At 44.1% G+C, this 14538-nt stretch overlaps 1 pseudogene; it reads right to left on the reverse strand.

Moving 5' to 3' along the window:
- Nucleotides 1-76: 76 nt before the first annotated feature.
- Nucleotides 77-11484, reverse strand: LOC148023514 (putative pre-mRNA-splicing factor ATP-dependent RNA helicase DEAH5 pseudogene; annotated as a pseudogene).
- Nucleotides 11485-14538: the final 3054 nt, after the last annotated feature.

Here is a 14538-nt window from a genome sequence, read left to right on the forward strand (position 1 = left end):
CAATGATCATTTTGAGTAACTCCTCTCCTGGATTAATTTTGCAGCCACCAGATCATGCTACCTAGAAGCAAAGTCATCACCTCTTTGAGAATAAAATGACAGCCACCAAGTCACCTCTTTGGGAAATGGGTGTCATGACAAGGGAGTCTAAACCAAGCTTGGGATTGTAGACATTCTGTTTTGCAAATCCTGGGTCAACTACACAACAAATGCCATCAATTGTCAACAAGGCTTTAGCAATGTTGGTGGCTACTACCACTTTCCTTGTTGCCGGAGGAGATGGCTCAAAAATTCTTGTCTGCAACTCACTGGGGAGGGCACTATAGACAAGGAGAATGATTAGCTCAGGAACGTCTGGGCCCAGCCCTTTCATCCTTTCATATGGAATCTGGCAGGCTGTGTCAATCTCTTCCTGGCCAGATAAGAACAACAGTATATCCCCATCTGGTTCAGTCAGATGAATCTGCAGGACTGTTGCAGCTGAAAAATTAACCTGAAAACTTTTCAGCATCCAGTGTTGCTGATGTAACAATTAGACGCAAGTTAGGTTGCCAACTAACCGACCATTTTAATAGCCCAAACAACACATCAGTATGTATCGTCCTTTCATGTGCCTCATCAAGCATGATCACAAAATAAGCTGAAAGATTTTCATCAACAAATACCTCTCTAAAGAGCATACCATCTGTCATGTACTCTATTACTGTCTCAGGTCCTATACAATCGTCAAACTTGATGGCATATCCTACCTCCTCCCCTAGTTTGCAACCAAACTCTTCAACTACTCTCTTGGCAACAGACATTGCTGCAACTCTTTGAGGTTGGGTGCACCCAATTTTTCCTCTCGTTGTGTACCTTGCTTCCGCAAGGTACTGCATGACCTGTGTTGTCTTACCTGAACCTCTCTCCTTAGTCTCCGCTAGCACTTGATTGTCGTGAACTACTTTGATCAATTCATCCTTTAACTTGTATATGGGGAGACTCTGTCTCTGTTCTTGAATTGAAAGCTTTGATCTCTGACCAAAAGTGGGTGCCTTTCCAAACACATCCTTCTTCCACTCAAGGATATCGTAGGTAGAAAGGCCAACACCACAAAGCTCCTGTACCAAACACCTCTCCCCTGACTCTGGCATTGGATCCACCCAAGGTCAATTCAAATCTTTGGGGATGGAGTCCAACATAGTCCTCTGTTGTTGCTCTCGAAGCTCTCTTCTCTCTTTTGCCAAGGCAGAGTGAGTCATCACAGCCCTTTGGAAAGAGCCATTTGGGATTTTCACAATCTTTTACAAGGGCCACATCAATAGAGTACCGGGTTTGTCCTCTCAAGAATGCGGGCTCATCCTCATTCAGCCGTATCTGAAGTTCCTCTTCAGCACCTTCATCTTGATAAAGCAAGCCGCCACCATCTCGGTCACAGTTGGGATAATCCCTCACTCCAAAACCCCAGGTGCGATGAGCTGTTTAGCCTCCCATCTCACATGCAGCTGATTGGGTCCTTGATATGGCATTGAACACTTGTATTTTGTATTTTGCTGTAAGTTTATTGGTTGGGCTCATGAATGACCAACGATGAAGCCGTTTGCTTGAAGAGTTATAGGGGAGGCTTTATCATCATCTTAGTGAAACGAAATGCAAAGACTAAACGTAAAGAGCCAAGTTTTGTTGAAGACTCTTCCATTATGTACATAGCTGAGTCTTGTGTTATGGCCGAGTTAGTTTTGTGAGAGTGCGCAATGGAAGAAAGAACACGAATACAGAGATAAAGAGAGAGAGAGAGAGAGAGAGAGAGAGAGAGAGAGAGAGAGAGAGAGAGAGAGAGAGACAGAAAATAAAGAAACAAATGTTGCACTGGAGATGAATACAATGATGTGGACTAGTTCCTGCACACAACCCAAAGCGTCAGTGAGGGTACCAAATGTTGAGAATCAGCAATCACACTCACTAAACAGCCTCTTTGTATGGAGCCTCAGGGTCAAGGATATGCAGGCTAACTTATCCCATATGCACAATGGTGCCTACTGCAGTTTCCTACTTTTCTATAAAGCATTGTACTTGCTTCCTTTCTTAATGCAATGATAATACTCTTTTTTTATTAGTGAAGTGTCAATGTCATTGTCTACATACACAAGATTGTGTTTATGAGTCCAAGTCTCAATCTTGGAACCTAATTCACTTGTGTAACAAACAGTGTCTTTGTCTTCTCCATCATGAGTCCACACTTCTCATTTCATCCTCCATAGCTTCCGGTTTTGCCATGCTCTAGATCCCGCATTCGTCACGTGGTATCAGAGCCCAGTTGGGCATGGCATTGCTTCTCTAGCCTCTCTTGATTCCTCTCAACCTCAATCTAGCTCAATGTCAGCTCATGACTTCATCTCCCAACTCTACTCTCACTGAAGCTTCCATGGCAACCATAGCCAGCAGCACCCTGTCAGGTTGAGCTGCTTATATCTCACTCCACAGGTCAAATCTCTTGGAGCTTCCTTCTGGAAAAGTATTCCCCAACTCACAAAGCTTCCCTGTATCACATCAATCTAGGACATTGGACCATCTGGAGCTCAGCATTGTGAAAATCCTCAATCTCTGCTCTTTGTCTGCCATAGCCAGACAAGACCTACCTTACTTGGAGCTTCAATAACTCCTCAACCAGGCCATTTCAGCCCACGATTTCTTCTAGGGAGTTGTTCCTCTACTCAAGGCAATTCATCCTGGCACAAAAATCGATTGCATTACTGCGCCCTGGCTCCAGCATTGCAGAAATCGCGGAAATCTGTCAGAACTGTGCCTGCTTACGTTCGAGCTGCCTGCGTGCTGTATACAGTCCACGATGTTGACGATTATCATGGGACTTTGATAGCCCATGAAGTCAGCTTCCTACGCATATAAAAACTTTTGAAAATGATCCACTGTAGTTCCTGCAATCAGCAAAAAACCAGGCTGCCCCCAGAAACCCTAATGCAGAAGCCATAGCCAAAGCTTCAAAATTCTGACATTTCTCACTGTTTCTCTCACTGAAGTTATCAACAGTGATTTTAATCACTGAGAAATACTCTCTGAAGTTCATTAAAGTACTGTCACTCAGATTTGAAGGTATCAGCATCAAATCAAGAAGGGGAAGATCACTTGGATTTTAAAAGAGTAAAGGAATTTGCAGATTTGGTATTCATTGACACTCAGTTAGTGTTTTTTAGCACTTGTGTCTCTCAACCAACTCTTCTGCTGCTCAAATCTAATAAGTTTGAAGTTGGTTTGCTACTGTTCCCATAAGTCTAACATGGGAAAAGACTCTCCAAATGCTCGATTCAAAGGAGTCGAGTTCCACACCTGGCAAACCCGCATCAAGCTCATCTTGATGAAAAAGGGTCTCTGGGCCATCACAAATGGCAAAGAGAAGAAACCTCGGGACGCGGACCTTGCAACTACTTGGCAAAAGAATGATGACAGAGCCCAGGCCATTATCAAATTGGAGCTAGACGACAGTTATATCCATCATCTGAATAACTGTGAGACCTCACAGGATACATGGAAAAGACTTGACACCCTGTTCAGTGCACAATCTAAATCATCAAAGTATGGTCTCCTGATTGAGTTCTTCAGGCTTGAAATGAAGTCCAGCACATCACTTGCCACACATCTTAATTACATGGAAGGACTCCTAACCCAACTTGTAGGAATCAACATTAAAATGGATGAAGATGTTTGCATCGGTGTTCTACTTAAGAGCTTGCCTCCTGAATATAATAATGTATCAACAACTTTAATCAACATGCCAAATCCTGAACTTGTTGATATCCAGGCATCACTGTTAGAAGAGGAAAAGAAGCTAAAAACTAAGGAAGAACCAAGTACCTCTAGAGATGAGCATGCATTATATGTTGGCAACAGGTACAAAGGCAAGAAGGATCAGCTCTTCTGCGACTTCTACAAAAGGATCGGACACACTGAGAAGTTCTGCCACGCAAGAAAGAGATCCCAAAAGGCCTATCTAGTCGCAGTCAAAGAAGAAGAAGAAAATAGAGCAAAGGAAGAAGAAGATGAAGATGAAGACCACCAGGATCGGAAGGACAAGACTCATCAGTCCTTGTACTCTCATATTTCTGATAGACTGTTTTAAAAGCCTTGTATTTCCTTGCCCTAATGCTTCCTGCCATAAGCTTTGTAAACTCCTTAAGTAACTTGGAATTACAGTCCTTGTACACTTTGTGAGGCCCTTGTTACAGCCTCTGGATGTCCACCATGTTTATGGTACCCACACTTAGCCTTTTCTGCGACAGCCTCTGGTGTTTTGCCATGTCTGTGGTATGCCCACACTTTGCAGGTGGCTCTCATTACAGCCTCTACACACTTTGTGCCTTTTCTAGTTGTGATTGAGGAGGGGTGTTGAGAATCAGCAATCACACTCACTAAACAGCCTCTTTGTATGGAGCCTCAGGGTCAAGGATATGCAGGCTAACTTATCCCATATGCACAATGGTGCCTACTGCAGTTTCCTACTTTCCTATAAAGCATTGTACTTGCTTCCTTTCTTAATGCAATGATAGTACTCTTTTCTTATCAGTGAAGTGTCAATGTCATTGTCCACATACACAAGATTGTGTTTATGAGTCCAAGTCTCAATCTTGGAACCTAATTCACTTGTGTAACAAACAATGTCTTTGTCTTCTCCATCATGAGTCCACACTTCTCATTTCATCCTCCATAGCTTCCCGTTTTGCCATGCTCTAGATCCCGCATTTGTCACACCAAATCAGGCTGAGATGAATGGCAGCATCAATGTCGGAGAGGAGACAGAGACTGGGGTACTAAAATCTACAAGAAGTTTGTGGGAATAAGGAGAGGGGCTACTATATATAGTCCACATTAGCAAAAATTGACCAAAAGTGGCCTCAAAAAACAAGCCACTTTTGGCTTATGTGGGCTATATATATATATATATATATATATATAGTAGCCGCCGGCCTCCAAAAACAAACCAACTGTCCCAAAAGTGGCCGCCAAAAGAAAAGGGCTGGCCAGTAATTGTTGTCGCCTTGATAAAATGCAAACACCAATGCAGCCACCTTGCCCCAAAAGTTGCCACCTGATCATAATGCAAGCTCCACGCTGCCTCTAGATAATGCCGCCTAGGAAAGGCTCAAGGTGGGGACACTCCATATATGGCCATCTAAGCTCCAAAAGATTGTGTTTGCAGCAAATGCAAGTAGTGCTAGATGGTTGGGGTTCTCCTATGATAAGACGTGCTCTCAGTTAGGCAATGCTACCATGTGAGAGTTCACAACACAAGAAAAAATACGAATACAGAAAGAGAAAGAAACAAGAAAGAAAGTTATATTAACATCTTCGAAAGGCCAAATCGGCCTATGAGACCAAAAAGATTTTTACATCCAGGGAGTTTGGGGATTTCCCAAGTCTCAATAAAGCTATTATCTAATGCTATGATAGGCTAAGTGGAAGAAAAACCAAAAAGGAGCACATAGCTAATGGGTACGAAAGTGATATACATGCCAGATACAGTGTGGAACCGCTCATGGAGCATGATCATCCCAGAATATTTCTCACGAGTCTATCTAACATGGAGAGACTAAAGCGGTGGGGTATGGTCCCCTGGTGGCATTGTAGTATCCTTTGTATCCGCAACATGTGCCTCCTACAAGGGCGGGGGCCAGCTGGACGTGGGCGACGGATTCTACGTCTTGTGATGGCTATGTCAAGGGTGGGCCCCGATGGCGGGGGAGGCTAGGTGGGTTGGTGGGGCCTCTATGGTGGAGAGGATAGTCGGTGCTTGGTAGAACTCTGTCATTGTGCGTTGGTGGGCGGCTCCTTGTCTCCCCTCCGAGGTCTGTAGGAGGTGATCTCTATAACGTTGTAGCTCCAGTAGGAAAAGCCGGCTGATCCTGGAAGTCCATCACCTTGGAAAGTGACCCAAATCCCTCTCTGAACAGGCAGTGGAATCGCCCTCTGATCTCATAGTACACGAGACATCTGTATATTTAGTGTTTCTCTGTCTATGGTTCAAGCTGGCAGAGCTGGCAAATCCTGTCTTCTGGGGGGAGGGGGTTTGTACTATGCCTGCCTGTCTCGATCCGCAGCTAGTGTGAGGATGTGTGGATCTGTCCAATGGTGCATCGTACTCCATGAGATATTTGTGCATCCATGTAGCTTAGGCGAATAATGAACCCAAATGAGGATATGCGAATAATGAACCCGAATGGGGAACCCGAATGTGTGCATCCCAGAGTCAGTGCAGGAAGGTCACTATCTAGAAGAGAGCCTCTGCTACTATGGGCGGTGCCCCCATCTCTGCTCTGATGATCTCATCTGGCACGAAGGGCTTACTCTGGATCATATGTGATATCATAAGAACCAAGGGTCGCTCCATCTGCTCCCATCCCTTATAGACAGCCTCCCCCTTGGGCAATGGTTGGTCCTGTGTGCTCCTCCTTGTGTGGTAGAGACTCAATCCCCATATGGGAACCCCATACAAAAGTACTAGCATGACCAAGGTGTCAAAGAGCCATAGCTTCCGATGCTCTTGGAGCTGTATGCGGGCACACTGGCTCTCCATTGACCCTAGGGCTGCATAGCCTCGTGTTAGTCTATCTTCTGTTGCTTTCCTCAGAGTAAAGCTCGGCCCTAAGAATGTTATCCCCAAATAGGCGTATCTCTGGACCACTTCTATTGTTTCTACGCCATATGTGAAAGGGGGTACTGATCGCCGGATCCATTGGGTAGAGGTGTTAAATATCATGACCTTGGTTTTCCCCAGGTTTGCTATAAGGTCCTTGTCATGACAAAAGGCTTGTAGTGCATCCAGATGGCGCTATAATACCTCGGGGGTACTGGAGATGAGGACTATGTGGTTTGCATATAATGTTAGAATATCAAGCTCTCTCATGTGTGTTTGACCGACATGAGCTGGACACAGCTAGTCTAGCTATCTTAGTCAGGTACATTAAATAAGTCGGTGCTACTCCTGGTGTGAATGGTCTTATGACCTTAGGTTGTACTTTCACTATATAGTGTTGAATGAATGATGAAGTGTGTGAGAGGAAGCATGCTGCTTCACTCTGGTTATGATATCTTTCTGTCTCCATGAATTTGAACATGGTATCAGAGCCATGAATCGGCAAAGACTGTGTGCCTGGGAGTGTGGCATTGGACTTGCAGGAGCTGAAGTCAGAGGAAAGGAGTCAACTGTCATCTGCAGTGGTGAAGAGATCTGTCCTATGGCCTTGACAACCATAGCTGGAAGCATGAAGGACTTGTTTCTAGTCTTTGTCTAGAAAGGCTTCTCAAGTAAGGTTAGTGGTAAGTCTTGAAGCCTATGCAAATGAGTATCAATACTAAAAACCAGCAGTCATTTAAAACAAACGTGGCCTGGAAGAAAGCGCAGCATGACAGGGTTGCGTCTGATGGAAGAAACGTGGATTTGGGGGAGCATTACTGTGCTAAATGAAGACCATCAAGCACTTTATGAATGCTAGTTATGTACTTGAAACAACATGGTTGGCTGAAGCAACATAGGTAGCTAAAGAAAAACGAAATTTCAGAGCTGCTGAACACGTGGTCTGCTAGAATGCGCCTGTCCTTCAGGAGTGGAACGACTGCAGAAGCAACATACTTAACCATTTGAGCCTTCTAGAGGGGATAATAATCAAGCATTAGAGCTTGATTTGAGTGAGCTTTAATGACCAGCCCTAATGCAGATGTAAAAACGAGTTGCTGACAGGTTGCGCCTGGTTCTTGATGCCCAAAATGGGGCTGCATTGACTATGAAGTGGACAGATTTAATTCAGCACATACTTGGCATCTTGTGTGCTTGCTTGGGGGTCTCCAAATGCTCATTTGGTCATCTACAAGCTGAACTGTTTGTCTGGGCTGCACTTATCAACAGGTTGCCATTGTTGGCTGGGATTTAAGATGCAAAGCACGTTCAAGTGGAATACAGGCTGGATGCATACCAAGGAAGGTTCTTACCTTGCTATTGCCCCTGTGGAAGCTCATGTGTGAGCTGACATACAGTTGCATAGGTCTGAATAGATTGGGCTGAACAGTCATTGAAAGTACAGGGACATTTTACACTTGTATGGTCTGAGATTTGGATGCTATTTCGCATGTGCACTGAGCTTGAATGTAGCATGTGATGCTTGGCAGAAGACATGTCATTTTTCTTGGTAAATTTGGAGCTTTTGGTGGCCTGATCTGAGAGTTTGTGACAGGCTGAAAACTGTCAAAAATTGCAGACATAAAGCACTCATTAGTTACTCTAGTTCTTACAAGAACTAGTTGAGTTCATTAGCCATACAGGTACTTGAAGGCTTGGTTTGTGACTGACAAATGCTTGCACATTGGAGACTGAAGTGATGCGAATGTCTTATGGTTCATTGGGACTGAAATGAATCCCTGTTGCCAGTGCATTGGCTGTCTGGAACCTGGAATGTATTTACAACATTCGTATCTGCTGGTTATGTACTGTTGTGTGTTTTTATGCCTATGTATGGCTTGACACATGTACTAGCAGCCATCTATGAAGGTTTGGGACATGTATGACATGTATATTACTCAGTTTTGGGGTTGAAATCACTACTGGTCACTCCCAGAATTACAGTTTTTAGACTGCATGTCTGTACCCTGGCAGTGAGGTTGGAAGAGTTTCAACTGAAGTAACTACATTGCATTTGTCTTGACTGTTTTACTTACAGTGTATCCCACTTGTTGTGGACTGTTCTGGGGCTGCTAGAGGGTCGAAATACCCTGTTTTTTTCTGCAATTAATTGCAGAAAATTGTCACATACAGTTGCGGGCTGATGTTTGTCAAGTTGACTTATTGGTTTGCAAGTAGTCAGGCAGTGTCTATAAAATGGCAAATGCTGATAGAACAGACAACATAACCTAGATTGTGGGAGAGAAGCTTGATAGCAATAGCAACAATTATGCAATATGGAAGTTCCGCATGGAGAACTTTCTGATAGGCAAAGGTTACTGGGAGCTTGTCACTAGAGCTGAAGCTGAACCCAGGTTGCCTACTACAGAAGAAAGACCTGCAACACAAGAATAGATGCGAGCTCATCGACTCTGGACAGAGAGAGCACGCAGGGTTTTGCACTGGCTGTCCTTGTGTATATCAGATGCATGGTTATGCAGATTATGAATTGTCGCTCTCCAAAAGATGCATGGAACATCTTGGTCAGGTATTATGGCACTACTACAAGTGCAAGGAAGATCCAGTTAAAGCAAAAGTTTAATAATATGGAGAGAAAGAACAGATCCATTCAGGAGTATGTAACTGAGATAAAGACTATTGCGGATCAGCTGGCATCTGTTGGTTCATAGGTTGAAGATGAAGATATGGTTGCAGTGACCTTGAATGGTTTAGGTCCTGAGTACAAGTCCTTTGACACTTCAGTGTCTGTGCGGGCTGAAATGCCTAACTTTAATGAGCTGGTTGCATTATTGATTCATGAAGAGGTGAAGCTTGGCTTAGCTATAGGATCAAGCGGTTCAAAGAATAAGGATGCAGTTTTTTACTCGAATCAGCGTGGCCGTGGCAGCCGTTGCAGGGGTTATGGATCTGGCAGAGGAGGCCAGCAGAATGCATCCTATGGCAATCAAAATCAGCAGCCATCAAATGCAAGAGGTCGTGGAAATTTTCGAGGCAGGGGGAGATCTAACTCCCGTGGTGGCAGAGGCTCATGGCAGCAGCAGCGTCAGTCAAACAATCCAAACAAAGACAAGGATTGTCATTACTGTGGCAAGTATGGGCATATTGCAAAGGACTGCTGGAAGAAGCACGAGAATCAGAAGGGTAAACAGCATGGACACTATGCTACGTCCAGTCAGGCAAATGATTCTGGTGATCGACTGCTTGCCATGCAATATGTCAAAGATAAGATTGTTGAAAAATCATCTAATGATGCAGTGTGGTACATTAACTCAGGGGCGTCAAATCACATGACCCCTCACGGTGATTGGTTCACAGATATGGTGGCTGAAAAGCATGGCTATGTATGCACAGGTGATGACACGCAGCATAGCATTGAGCATAAAGGCAAAGTGCCTCTTGTGGTTCATGACGGCAGGAAGAAAAATCTGCATGATGTCTTGCATGTCCCTTCAATTACGAAAAACTTATTGTCTGTTGGTCAGATGACGGAGCAGAACTTGCAGGTTAGATTCAATAAGCATGGCTGCTTTATTGAAGAGTTTGGCAATGGCTGCAAGTTGATAGCTCGTGGTCACATGCACGGCAGAATGTTTACTCTTGATGCTTCTTTGCCAGAGTTGAATTCAGCTATGTTTGCCCATGGTTCTGGCACTGTTAGGGATTTGAAAATCTGGCACAAGAGAGTGGGGCATGTCAATTTGCAAAGGCTGGAAACTATGCAGAAGAAACAGCTGGTCACAGGTTTACCCAAATTCCAATATTCAGATATTGGTCATGTATGCGAGGCTTGCCAGTTTGGTAAGCAGTCTCGATTGCCGTTTATCAGGCATGTAAGGCAGAATACACGTCCATTGCAGTTAGTGCACTCTGATGTTTAGGGCCCAGCTCATAATGCCTCTATGGGAGGTTCCAGATACTATGTATCTTTCATTGACGACTACAGTCGCTATACCTGGCTTTACATATTGAAAACAAAAGATGAGGTCTTTGCTATTTTTCAGCAGTTCAAAGCACAGGTTGAGAAGGAATTTGAATGCTACATCTCTTGCTTGCGATCGGATAGTGGTGGGGAGTATGTATCAAATGAATTTGCTGATTTCTTGGCTGAAAATGGCATTCGTAGGCAGCTCAACTACAGCTACACTTCGCAGCATACTATAACCTTGGTTTTCCCTAGATTCACGATGAGGTCTTTGTCTTGGCAGAAGGCTTGTAGTGCATCCACTACCATGGGTGCTGCATTTTCACGAGAGTGTTACAGTGTGTGGAATCTGGCAGGCTTTCATGCACGCAAAAAGGGTATTGTCCATGTTTCTCAAATTGCTTCGAGAATGATAGCTGATGCAAGACATGTGGTCAAACGAGATCAAGAAGTTTGGGTAAAGGTTGTTTCTATGACTAGGAAGGAACTTAGTGGGTGTGACCCCCTAGCGAGACCCGATGGCATCATGGAGGTGGCAAGAGGATGATGGTGGAGTATGGCAGGGCGGGGGGCTGACGCACGCGATAGGGCTGAGGGGAGATGCCGGGCGGGGCCAAGGGCCGAGGGCAAGGACCCAGGGCTAAAGGCAGGGGCCGAGGAAGATGGCAAGGCTGAGGGCCGAAGGCAGGGGCCGAGGGCTGAGGACGCGGGGGCCGAAGGGCAGGGGCCGAGGGCCGAGCAGGGCCGACGGTGACGGGTCGGAGGGGAAACGAATCGGCACGCGTCCCATGGCCGACCTGATCTGCTGACCTATCTGACCTGATCTGCCACGTGGCAGCTGACGTGGCACTGATGATGTGGCTGCTGATGTGGCACCTGCACAGTCGCCTGCTGACATGTCAACACATCTGCTTGGCATACTTTAACACTCTCGAATGGCTGCCTGGCTGGAAAATACATATGTACACAGCCCGAATGAGGAAAATGCATGTCCAGGGGATGATCTATAACAATAACCCAAGTGTCTAGTGATCAAGTATTTCATCTAGATCCAAGAACCATGTCATTTGGACACATACTTCTCAAGTTATGGCCAAAGGAGTGGTTATGGGACACTTAGACAGCAAGCTTGACAGGGAATTATTTGATGACCTTGTGCAAATGTGGAAAGGGATTGAACAATGCTCTCTTAAGGTTGATAAGTTTGTTGCTGAGGCTACTTCACTTTTTGAGAAGTTTTCTCTTACAACTTCCCATGATCCCAATTCAACATGGCAAGCGGATCAGCAAGTTCCAATGCAAACTCCTACTTATGGGCATCACAATTGGGACTCATCTTTTTATGGTTATCAACATGAAGACTATCATGGGCAGCTTGTGCAAGTGGACATGGACATTCATCTTTTACAGTGCTGAGCTATCGGAGTACTTCATCAAGAGCTTGCTCACCACCATCCATGCTGTCCTCCTCCCAAAGAAAGCCAGCAAGGATGAGCTCTCAAGTATAATAATAACAGAGAAAGATGATAATGGTTCTTCTCGACGCTCATTAAAATGGATGAGCTCTCCAAAGAGATGGGAGGCCTTTTCAAGTAACAGAGTAGATGGGATGCAACTTTTACTAGCTTTTATATTTGGTGACATCTTAGCTATCTAAACTTTAGTGCAAGTTGATAAGAAACATAGAAAGTTAGGAACACAAGACATATATAATCAAAATAACAATAATACATTGTGAAAAATTCAAACTTCTATTATATTGTGATTTTAAAAAATATTTGGAATATCTGACTAGCTTTAATTTAAAAAAACCCATAGAAGTTTTAATTATCAAAGGTGGCCCCATAATCTCACATAAACATCCACTGAAAATAAGCAAAATAAAGAGAATATGTAATATGTATGTGCAATGTAATATATTATGTAATATGTATGCGCAATGTGCATATGCCATGCAGTCTTGTAGATTATATTGAATATTCTACCTATATACACCCATATGAACCTTTTTTTTAAAGGTATAGGTACATCATACATGCATACATATGTGTACATCAGGGAGGGGGAGAGCGAGACCTTGTCCATTGTCGAGACTTGGCGTGCTGCGCAGATGAAGTACCACAGGCTCGAAAAGGTCACTGTGGTGAGACCTTTTTTGACGTGGCAGGCAAACTACAGTTCAACTAGGAGAGGCCCGATAACAGTGGGGAAATTCTGTGTTTCACCATTTCACAGTTCAACTGAGACACGTGGCACAAGCAAAGGATGCCTATTACAGAACAGACATGGAAAAAGAGATGCAATGGAGATGAGATGAGCTTACCTCATGTGCGACACATTGGAAAATGGTGCACCCTTTCTAACTGTGCAGTTAAACTGGCTTCGCCTGGCTAGTACGTCATGTGCATGTGCAGAGGGTATGACGACGTTCACCACGAACAGCTCGTTTTTGGACTGTTACTCTTTTGGGCGCTTCTTTGTGGTCAAACCTCTTTCCCATTTTGGTCAAAGATATCTGAAATGATGTCACTGGGCCCGCGGTACCTCTCCATGTCACGGTGCAAGAAGTGTAACATCTCACTATGTTTTGAACCATCTCTTGTTGTTGCTAGTCAATTCTTAGGATAGCTCAAGAGTCCCTTGCAAGTGATCTCTTAGGCACTTTAGTCCACTCACCAAGCTAAAGATGGGTCATTTAGTATCTTTGAGTTTGCGAGGTTGCACATAGGTGCAAGATCTAGAGAGAGAGAGAGAGAGAGAGAGAGAGAGAGAGAGAGAACTATGGGAAATAAGATTGTTAACTCATTGGCTCTTTTATATATTTGTGTGGCATGCTAGGTTTTTTTGCTATTGGGTATTTGAGAAGAAGCCCTAGATTCAACTTCATTTGGTTAGGCACCTCTTTCATGATATGCCCTTTCTTCCTTTTTTCTTAAAACTGCTGCAAATATCATAATAATTTGGGTACTACCCATGCAATGGTAAACCCCCCCGCCCACCCTCCCCCCCCCCTATAATGAGTCTATTGTTGTATGTAGATAACCCCTTCAGAGCTTCAAGCCCGGGGTTATTTCTGTGTTTTGTCTTGGATTTTTAGCCCTATGATGTAAGATCATGGATGTATTTTACCTTGAGGTCTATGCCCTTGGGGTGTTTTAATAGAAAATGATAATCTTCTGTGGTAAAAAAAACGGTCGCGTGCTTCTTCACAAAAAAATACACATCTTGCATGCAAAGCAATGATGGCATCAACATTCCCTACAATATTCACAAAAGAGGGATAAAATATTTCCATCTACATTGTGCCAGACGTATGTGTGTGTGGGTATGCTACTCCCATTACAAATCCATAGACGGATACACACTACCGTGCCAATGAAACACACTCCCACACATTTGTTCAAACTCCCATAGTAAATATCCCCATACTCTTTGCATGTGTACCTCACTTTTACATTACATTCCACTCTAAAACATACATGGACCACAGGGATACCCTTGCTAAGTAGTCTTACCTCAAAACCATCTTCCATCATATATCCAAATTTTGAGCATAACTTTTTAGATATCTTGCATAATTTAAGCAACCTTTATTCCTAGCTCAAACACTCAAGCAAATTTGAGCTAGGCTCAAGTCAAGAATCCAAGCTTACATGGTTGTAAAACCAAAAAAATGGAGAGATTGCGATTTTGTGGCCATATTAAAAGTTACAATGGATAGATGGATGCACCTACTTTCCTTTAGTTGAAGGATTTCTTCAATTTCATCAACCTTGGGAGCATCTTCCATAGTAGGTCCAGCAAACTTTCCCACAAAAGGGCATTGCAAACTAGCACGAAACACATTACGTATCCTTCGATGGGTTCTTGGAAAGGAGTGGGGGAGGGGGTGTGCCATGTCGTGGGGTGGTGTGGGGTTTTTTAGGGTTGGGTGGAGCGGGCTTTTTGGGAA

The sequence above is a fragment of the Lygodium microphyllum genome, chromosome 16 (assembly GCF_053477565.2).
Source record: "Lygodium microphyllum isolate KBCC chromosome 16, Lygodium_microphyllum_v1.1.10, whole genome shotgun sequence".
Lineage (NCBI taxonomy): Eukaryota > Viridiplantae > Streptophyta > Polypodiopsida > Schizaeales > Lygodiaceae > Lygodium > Lygodium microphyllum.